Below are 10,583 nucleotides of genomic sequence, written 5' to 3'. Positions count from 1 at the left end.
GTCCTAGTGTCAAAAGAAATTCTCAGTAGAACCCTGGTAGAACCTCTAAATGTATAATTATGTGAGCAGAATTGGCTGGATCTTGTTAAAAGAACATAGGACACTACATGAGTATGTGTTTATCCACAAAGCCTTCGGGCTAAACTTTATCTTGTCTCTTTCGTCTGATCTCCTTCACCAGTAATAATTGCCACACTCTGAATGCTACTGGTGGTTGCTAATTAAAGATGCAATCAGGGACTTTGCGATTCACTACAGTGAGGGAAACTGATTTTGTATGTTTGCCCACTGACAAAGAAATGATCAGTCTATCATTTTAATGGTAGGTTAATTTGAACAGTGAGAGACAGAATAACAACAAAATTATCGAGAAAAACACATGTCAAAAATGTTATGAATTGATTTGCATTTTAATGAGTGAAATAAGTATTTGATCCCCTCTCAATCAGAAAGATTTCTGGCTCCCAGGTGTCTTTTATACAGGTAATGAGCTGAAATACATGAACTCACCCCGGACTCCTTCATTTGTCTTTTCTCCAATTGTCACTCACACCAGGTCCCTATTTAAAAGTTTATCCTCTGCTCCCCTCACTTGTCGTTCATTGTTGTATGTCTACGTTTGTTTGATGAGTGTCTACTATTGTGTTAACTGTGTTGAATGTTATATGTTTAATACGCTGTGTCGCACACTTTTATTTCAATCTGTTAATAGTTATAGTTTTCCATTCGTTGTTTGGTTTCATTTTACAATAAACCCACAAACTTGAGACATGCCTGCGCCTGGTTCCTATCCTGCACTCCACAACAGAAGGGGGTTATTATTACTTACATTGTACAGGTGAACAGAGCTCTATTCCTTATTGGGAAGAGCATAGTTAACTTAAGTCCCCATATAGCAACTGTCCAGATTGTTATATCTCAGTCTTTGACCGGGTTGTCTGAGCAACCGACATTCTATGATTTTCTGTCTCCTGGAGCTATTTGTGCAACCTTGCATTTTTAGACTACACCGTAGTGGCTGCTGCACCTTGTATGTACATTCTGCAAATGCTAATTATGTCATCTATACTGTTGGAGGAGGATATAAGCTTGAAAATTGAAATGCATAATCAGAACAATCTGTCATGATGCTACTTTGTTAATCTCTGTACTGTTTCTCTGTCAGTATTGTGATGGTTGTTCCTGTGGTGCCACGTAATTAAACTTGAAATAATCAACTGTTATACCAGACTGAGAAGTTTTTATTGTAATAAATCGTGAACATTTTCTATCTTCCACATGATAAATTAATAAACATGGGTCTATTTCGCCACGCATGTTTTTGCTGCTTTTGATAATGGGTAAACGTTGTGGTACATATTTGGCTGAGAAGTTAATGTTTATGTTGTCTGGGCATGTGAACAAATTTATCTTTGAGAGTAATTAGGTTTTACCAGTTAACGGCATTTTTATTTGGTGGTGGATACGTGGCCTACCGGGCTAGTTGGAGAAATATGGATGAGGTAACGTATGGAAGTTGCAGAAGGTATTATATAAAGTTGTTTAGAAGACGTAGGCTTCAGTATATAGAAAGTCTGGATGCTTTGGGAAAGTTTGTGTGGGATTAATAAATCTGTGTTATAGTTGTGTAAGGTTTAGAAGTGGAGTTAATTCATATTTGAAAGTTGTAATGCTCAGAATTGAATATAATTTATATTTGAGTTAATTTACTAGAAATGTATTTACAATGTTTAGTCAGTTAATCATTTATTTGTTACACAATTATTACTGCCTCAAGTGGAGGAGTTTAAGTATCTAGGGGTCTTGTTCACGAGTGAGGGAAGGATGGAACGGGAGATTGACAGACGGATCGGTGCAGCTTCTGCGGTCGATGTATCGGTCTGTCGTGGTGAAGAAAGTGCTGGGCCGCTAGGCGAAGCTCTCAATTTACCAGTCAATCTACGTTCCTACTCTCACCTATGGTCATGAGCTTTGGGTCATGACCGAAAGGACAAGATCCCAGATACAGGCGGCCGAAATGAGCTTTCTCCGCAGGGTGGCTGGGCAATCCCTTAGAGATAGGGTGAAAAGCTCGGTCACCCAGGAGGAGCTCAGAGTAGAGCCGCTGCTCCTCCACATCGAGAGGGGTCAGCTGAGGTGGCTTGGGCATCTGTTTCGGATGCCTCCGGAATGTCTTCCTGGGAAGGTGTTCCGGGCCCGTCCCACCGGGAGGAGACCCTGGGGAAGACCTAGGACACGCTGGAGGGACTATGTCTCCCGGCTGGCCTGGGAACGCCTCGGTGTCCCCCCGGAAGAGCTGGAGGAAGTGTCTGGGGAGAGGGAAGTCTGGGCATCTCTGCTTAGACTGCTGCCCCCGCGACCCGGCCCCAGATAAGTGGCAGAATATATATATATAATTTTTTTAAATGATGATGACAATTATTAGTAACATATTTACATGTTTACATATTTAACACTGTTAGGATATTCTGTTGAATCTGCCTCTCTGATTCCTTCACGTTTACCTCAGTCTAAGTTCTCACTTCTGATTGGTTAGTGCAGTAATGTGGAAGTTCCGAACAAAGAAGTGGTGGTGTTGTTGTGAGTGGTGTTCAGTAAAGTACGTAAAATTCACTTTATAAAAGACCCAGATTTCTAACTTTCATTCATGGGGATACCATGGATAATTTTAGCACTGTCTGCCATCGTGCGCAGTTTCACCCGCGTACGACGCTAGCCTAGCCTACTACTGTATATGAATGAATGATCCATTTGCAAAATATCCAAGATGGCAGCTCTGTCTGTGATTATCTGTGATTGATATTTGTTTGTTCATGGGAAAATTACAAATTGAGCATTTTCTGAGCTTTTGTACAATATAACTATAATGTAGAGTCGGTATTTGTCATACTCAATGGTTGTTTTATGACACAAATCCGTATAGTTTAAGTCGTGTCTGACATCCTCAGTGTGCTGGCATTGTGCTGATAGCAGTGCAGTCTGAAAACACACGGTATCCATAAAATCCCAGTCTGAACAAGTGGTTACGACCACCAAGCTGGTACAGAAATGTACCTGGAACTGCACTGTTTTTGGAGGATCTGTTTCATGCTGACTGGTCGGTGCCTGGAGCTTACTTATCTACTGGAGCTCGAGTGCAGACATGTCACAGAGTTTGATGGGCTTGATCTCCCTACAATGAAGGAAAGTGCTTCTTTGTTCTTACGGCTGGTTTTGATTAAACTCTTTTACCCGCAGCATTGCTTCACTCATTGGGCTTCCTGTTTACAAGTGACAACACATCATTGGTCGCTGCAGAGAAACGGATAACCCATATTGGACTTCTCCATTGCTGATCTGGACTGTTTTATTATTTTTGTTTTATTTCTTAAGTAATATTTTGTCTTTACACGTCTGAGTGGTACTACGGGTATGGAGAGAAAGAAGTGGTTGCTTCTTGCCTCTCTTTGTTTTATTTTTTCATTGTCCTTATTTATCTCTGGGGACACCTATTACTAGAATGGATACTCCAGTCCAGTGTTCCCAATATTATGTAAATCACATAAGGGCACGTGTGCATTTGACTGTTCACTTAATGTCACATGTTGCCTATTCTTCCCTTCTGACACCGTTGACTTGGTCTGTTTGTCTAGTATCATGACGTTATGTGACAACTTTACCACTGTCTCTTGTGTGCTCCATGATGACTCCCATTTTTATAGTAGAAGCAGTGAATCGTACAAGAAATCAGTTAAGATAAAATGTCTAATTGCTTTATTACTGTTTATTACTGGAAATGTGCAGCCAAACCCAGGCCCAGACACCCTATAGGCTTTAACACCCCGGCAGATTTTAAAAAAGGTCAGGTCTTGGTTTCTTTCACTTGAATGTACGCAGTCTTGTTCCTAAAATGGACAGGTTGCGTATCTGGGCTCACTCTACAGATTCCGATGTAATTGTCTTGTCTGAAACCTGTTTAAGTAAATCGGTTTCAGATTAGGTAATCAATATAAGCGGTTATAATGTTTTTAGGACTGACCACCCTAACAGAGGTGGGGGTGTAGCAATCTACATCAAAAACCAGTATCATGTTCATGTATTGCGGTCAATATCGTTAGTTAAACAGTTTGAATTTTTAGCATTGGAGCTTGAAATCTCTAAATCACTTTGTATAACGGTCATTGGTTGTTACAGGACTCCTTCAGCTGTTAATGGTGCTCTGCCCTCCTTAATGCAACTCCTTTCAGATTTTAACTCTAAAGAATTAGTAGACTTCGGAGACCTAAATTGGAATTGGTTACAACCAATATCTGATGATTTTAGAGCTAATTGTGATTCACTAAATCTCTTTCAGACTGTTGACAGTCCCACACGGCCAAACTTTAAAAACCCGGAGAAATCATCTCTATTTGATGTAATTTTAACTAACGTTCCTCATAAGTACTCAACTGCTTCCATATTTGCAAACGACATCAGTGACCACTGTGTCATAGCAACAGTTAGAAATACTAAAATATCTAAAACCAAACCATGTATTATACTCAAGCGTAATATGAAGCACTTCTCAGAACAAGATTTTCTTCATGATTTATCTAATTTTGACTGGGAAAAAATGTATAACAGTGCAGATGTTGATAGTGCCTGGAACCTCTTTCATGAAGGCTAAGTACGCTGCTCTAAAGAAATACAGAGTTAAAGGCCGAAACAATGCTTGGTTTTCTCTGGATTTAGCAAAAATCCTCCATGAGTGCAGTGTGGCATGGGCAAAAGCCAGAAAATCAAATGAGTACTCTGACTGGCTGGTTTTCAGGGAGCTGCGCAATGCATGTACTCTCAAAATAAGAAAAGCCAAAGCTGATCATTTTCTTTCTCAAACCACTCATAACCTGAATAACCCATCAAAATTTTGGAAAACGATCAAATCATTATCAGAAAACAGTAAAGGTCAGGAGCTTCCTTCAAGCGTTGTGATATACTCTCAAAATATTACTGATAAAAACAAAATTCTTGATTGTTTCAATGAACATTTCATAGCCTCAGGATTTTTATTTGAGTCACTAAATACTGTTTCGAACCCTCTACTCAGTATTTTAGTTTTAGTCCTATTACAGTTTCAGACGTAGATAAAGCCCTCAAACATTTGGACACGACAAAATCTGCAGGCCCTGACAAACTGGATCCTTACTTACCTAAGTTAGCAGCAAATTTTTTTTCCGTGCCTTTAACTAATATTTTTAATCGGTGCTTGAACACAAATGTCATTCCGTCCATCTGGAAATCAGCTTTTGTGGTTCCCCTGTTAAAAGGTGGTGACCCTGCTATCTTAAATAACTACAGACCGATCTCTAAATTGTCTGTCCTGGTCAAGGTTTTAGAGTCTCTTGTCAGTGATCAATTAAAGATTTTTTTAGACAGTAAAAATGTTCTATCTGACTTTCAATCCGGTTTTAGAAAAAGGCATAGTACAACATTTGCAGCTCTTAAGGTTTTAAATGACTTTATTGAATCCATAGACAACAAGCAGCATTGTGCAGCCCTTTTTATTGACCTTTCTAAGGCATTTGATACAGTGGACCACACAGTGCTTAAGCACAGATTGTGGAGGGCTGGACTTTCTGAACAAACTGTAAGTTGGTTTGTTAAAAACTCAGTGTGTGCAGGCGGAGGGCAACACCTCTCACCATGGGCGAGGCTAGCCCCTTTTGCTGAGCTCCCCTAAAAGGGAGCTCAGCACCCCTAAAACTTGGAGTAAGAAATGTTGTTATTCTAACATTTTTGTTCGTCTTTGAAAAGGTTAAATAATGTCCAAAACATACTCCGTAGTTTGTGGTTTAAAGTGTATGTGTTAAGCATGAAAATGAAAACATCCCCGCTTAGCAAATGGTGTCATCCTCTTCTCTTCTACTTGTCTTCTGTACCTGCACCGCGCTCAGCACGACCGTCATCCAGCGTGAAACACACGCAGAGTGAGAACCCGTTATGTAGTGTTGTGAATCAACTAGTTACTCCAAAGCTGTGTCTCACACTTCTTTCCTTTTACCTAGAGTTGTTCCGATACCGAAACCATATCGGTGAGTACTGGAGTCAGTATACTGAATCACGGTACACCTATAATAAGTGTATATTTTCGGACTAACCGCTGTGGAGTTGCACAAGACCTGGGTGACTCGTCCATAGTCATAAACGGAGAGAAGTAGCGCCGGTTATGTTCTTCCGCAAGACGCATGCAGTTCTGTTTATTTTTAGTATTTTTTTAGTATTTAAAAAAGAAAAATTATAACAAAGAAGAAAGTATACATCACATTTGTGAATGTAAAATCTGCTTAGGAAAATAATTAAATTAATAACAAAACAGATATTTTCTTTTGTGGGGTCTGAGTCAAAGTACCCAGATATAATGTTTCTCATATGTATTGAGAAGCCTGGCCAAATCTTACACTTAACAAATGCATCAATATCATTCCAAAGCTTCTGAGTGTAGTGACATGACCAAAATAAGTGAACCACTGTTTCATCAGACTTCAAACAAAAAGAGCATGTTAGCTCAATATCCGACTTAAATCTTTGTATACATTTCTTAGCAGGATAGAACTTGTGTATGAGCTTAAATGAAATTTCTTTCACTTTATTTGTGAGAAAGAATTTCTGCTGTAAAGGCCAGATATTTTTCAACTTAAGTTTAACAAACAGATTATTCCAAAAGGAAATAACAGGAGGAACGGATATCACATTCTTAAGAAATAAAGATCTTATTTTATAGTTTTTAGCTTTCAACTGAGAAAAACAAGTTTGACCCACAGGAGTATCACAACGTTCAGGAAAGGATGTAGTAGATACTGGGGAGGAGTATTTACAGTTTTTAAAAAGCATACATAAACCAGAAGGAATAACACCCATTACAGTATGAAATTCTTTTGGGGTTATTGGTATGTGGTATTCTGAAAGAAATTCTGAATATCTGAACAAAAGACCTTGTTTATTAAACAACTGCTCTACCAAAAATAAACCATTACTGAACCAAGTGTCATAAAATAGAGACTTATTCTTGAATAAAATGTTCTTATTGTTCCAAATAAAACATCTCTGTGGTGAAAAGTTATGTTTATAAATTAGTGCCCATGCTAAGAGAACCTGACGATGAAAGTTGGAGAGTTAGATAGGGAGTTTGGATACATCATAATTACACAATAAGAGAAAATGAATGCCACCAAGTTGTGAAAAAACAAGTTGAGGAATAACATTCCAGATAGAAGATGGTTTGGCTAGGTACTGTTTCAGCCAATTAATTTTAAATGTATGCAGTTCTGTTTATTAACTGCTACCAGTGTATTGCGTACGTGTGCCTCTGTTGTTAAAGTTTATTGTTCATTTGATACTCATGTAAACATGACATGATGTGCGACTTTTCTGGTCAGTCGTCATGGAAACATGAAGCCCTGGCGTTTGGACCAGGGCGAAAACAAACATCACTGTATACCAGTATCTGTGAAAACACTAACTGTGGCTTTTTAAATGAATTGTTATTCATTCCTAGATTTATATCTGTTATTTTTCAGTTGTGGCTGACTATCAAACTAGACAATAAAAGAAAGTTTAAGTGTTGATACAAAAGGAGACACATGGAGTTAACGGTCAGGAAAACCAGCTGAGTGAAGAAGGTTTGGTGTTTGTTACAGGGGGCTGTCTGTGTGAACTCTCACAATTAAGCTGGTGCTTTGAAAAGGTCTCAAAAATAGAAAAAATAAATCTGCATTTTGGAGTTAGTTTAACCAATTTTTCAATAAACATATTTTTTGTTTTTGTGTGAAAAGAGGGTGGAGGGTGGCAGTGGGTCTTATTGGGTGCTCAGCACCCCTAAAGCTCTGACCCTAGAATCGCCCCTGCCTCTCACTATCTCAAAATAACAAAAGGTGTGCCACAGGGATCAGTGCTGGCTCCACTGCTTTTCATCCTCTATATAAATAACATAAATCATAACGTATCGAAAGGAAAATTTCATTTTTATGCAGATGACACTTTACTGTATTGCTCAGCACCTACAGCAGTCCAGGGCCTCTCCCAAATACAATTTGATTTTAATATGCTTCAACAGAACATTTATGATCTAAAAAAGTCATGCTTTTTTCAAATTCAAAATCCAAATTAAATCTGCCTTCGATCATCACTTCTCAGGGTAAGAAGATTGAATGTGTTTCTAAATACAGATATCTCTGTATTTTAATAGATTATTCTCTTTCTTTTACTTCTCATATTCAGCAGCTGGGAAATAGATTAAAACTTAAACTAGGGTTTTATTTTAGTATCAAATCCTGTCTCTCATTCGAGGTTAGTTGCCGGTACTTTTATGTCTATTCTTGACTATGGTGATGTTTTATATATGCATGCTTCGTCTCCAAGTTTACATGCACTGGACACTGTATACCATGGAGCTCTGAGGTTCATCACTGGTCTTAAAGTTCTCACTCACCACTGTGAACTGTATGAATGTGTTGGATGGTCTTCTCTATCAACACAGAGACTTCTACACTGGTATGTTTTTATATATAAGGCTATTTTAGGTCTTCTTCTATCCTACCTTCTGACCTACATCAGTGCAAATAATATTGGGACTTACAATCTTCGTTCCCAGGATCTTTTCCTTCTGTCTGTACCAAATGTTAGAACTGAGCTGGGAATAAAGGCGTTTAAGTTTTCTGCTCCCTCTGCATGGAACAAGTTACAGAAACATTAGAAATTTAACAAGCTTGTCCCATTGGTTGCTTTTAAGAGGATATTAACCCTTTGGCGCGTACGATCACACCAGTGTGATCAATCTAGAGTGGTCCCTGGAGCGTACGATCACACCGGTGTGATTAGAACGTCATGTTTAGAACGCACCATTAGCATACCTATCTACAAGTAACGTAACAATGGCTGGTAAAACCGCGCTATTATTTACTCACATTTAGCTCAAACAGTGTTTATAACTTTATTTCCTGATTGTAATTGTTTCAAGACCATACTATGATATTAACCAGGTAGAAAGCATTCAAATCGGGACAAGAAGTGTTAGTTACGTACCAGCAGACAGCCAACACTAATGCACAAAAACGAATTATATTAGCGACTACTACCGATCAAAACCATTGCAAAAACTTTCTAGAAGTTACGTTCCCCGTTGTATGCATTTTATATAGTTTATTCATTTTCACTGCATTGAATAACTGGTCACGATTTGTTAGCTAGCGGGCAGCTGACGTTTGCTAGCGGTTAGCTGACGTTTTCTAGCTAGCTACAGTAATAAATCAACCAACTTTTGTAGCTCTTAGAATTCGAGTCAACGAGAGAAGCTTGCAATGCAATGCATGTAGTGTTCCTTACCTAGCAAGGTGACTGTTCAAAGGCTGGCGTGAGTTCAAATGCTGCAGAGTACCGAAGTCACATGCAAAAAAACTCACGCTGGGGGGTCGGTAAGGAATATTTGAAACTCACGCGTGAAAAGGTTAATTGACTTGGAAGAAAACACATCTGGCTGTAGTTGTTCTGCATGATATTTTAAGGATTTGTGGTTTGCTAATTTAGTTGTTTTATGTTCTTGTGTATTCTGTGTTGTATGTATGGTTGTACTGCTGCCTGTCTTGGCCAGGACACTCTTGAAAAAGAGATTTTTAATCTCAACGAGTATTGTCCTGGTTAAATAAAGGTTAAAAATATATTAAACTTTGTAAAACTGAAACAAGGATTGTGGTGTACCCCATAATTGTGTGAAATGTATGATGCAAATCGGCTAGCAATTTCGCCAAACAAATATCAAGAAATATTGCAGCAGTTTGTCTTTTGAATACACTTGAGAAATCTGCGATGGGACTGAGCGCGAAATAGCTTCAGTGACTTCTTATAGTACAGACCGCTGTCAGTCAAAAGGAGATGCAGTTTGACAGATCGTCAGATCCTCCAATCATCATGCGGAAGCCCGGGCCAGCCCACTCCTCATTCACCCTAAGAGACGCTGAGCGTCCGTGGGCGGGACATAATTGCAGCATTTATCCAATCACCGTCTACTTTCTAAAAAAAACTGTTCTAAGCATCAATGTCAATGGACGCTCGGCTTCAACAGGGAAATGCACTGTGATGCTGCGGGATTGTATGAGAAGAAAATCGAGTCAGCTGACCTGTAGCTGATTCTGAACTAACTAGTTTTAGAGATGAACGTGTTTTAACGCATTTTTAGTAAATAAAATGTTTACACAATAGTACACATTTTAGCATAATTTTTTTTTGACATTATAGGGGAAGCCGAGCTTCCCTTGCAGTCTTAAAGAAATCCCTACTGGTTTAGATGTAGTGTTACCGCAAGAATAGAGACAGTTCCCGCTGCCTCTTTGGCCTAGCCAAGAGCGACCCAACGGGAGCATGCAGGAACGCTGAACTGCCTGAAGGAGGGGTGCTGACGGTCAGAGGAGACGGACTAGGGAGCATCACCCGGTGAAATCATTCCTTATTACAATCCTGGTTTTTCTATATTTAGAGTATACAGGATTTATACCATTTCATGGGGTTCATTAAACTAGGTGGTTGGTTTTAGTATGTCAGGATTGATGGGTTTGGGAATGTATGGATAATCA

Source organism: Esox lucius, chromosome 24 (assembly GCF_011004845.1).
Source record: "Esox lucius isolate fEsoLuc1 chromosome 24, fEsoLuc1.pri, whole genome shotgun sequence".
Taxonomy (NCBI): domain Eukaryota; kingdom Metazoa; phylum Chordata; class Actinopteri; order Esociformes; family Esocidae; genus Esox; species Esox lucius.
Note: the sequence above shows the minus strand (reverse complement) of the source record.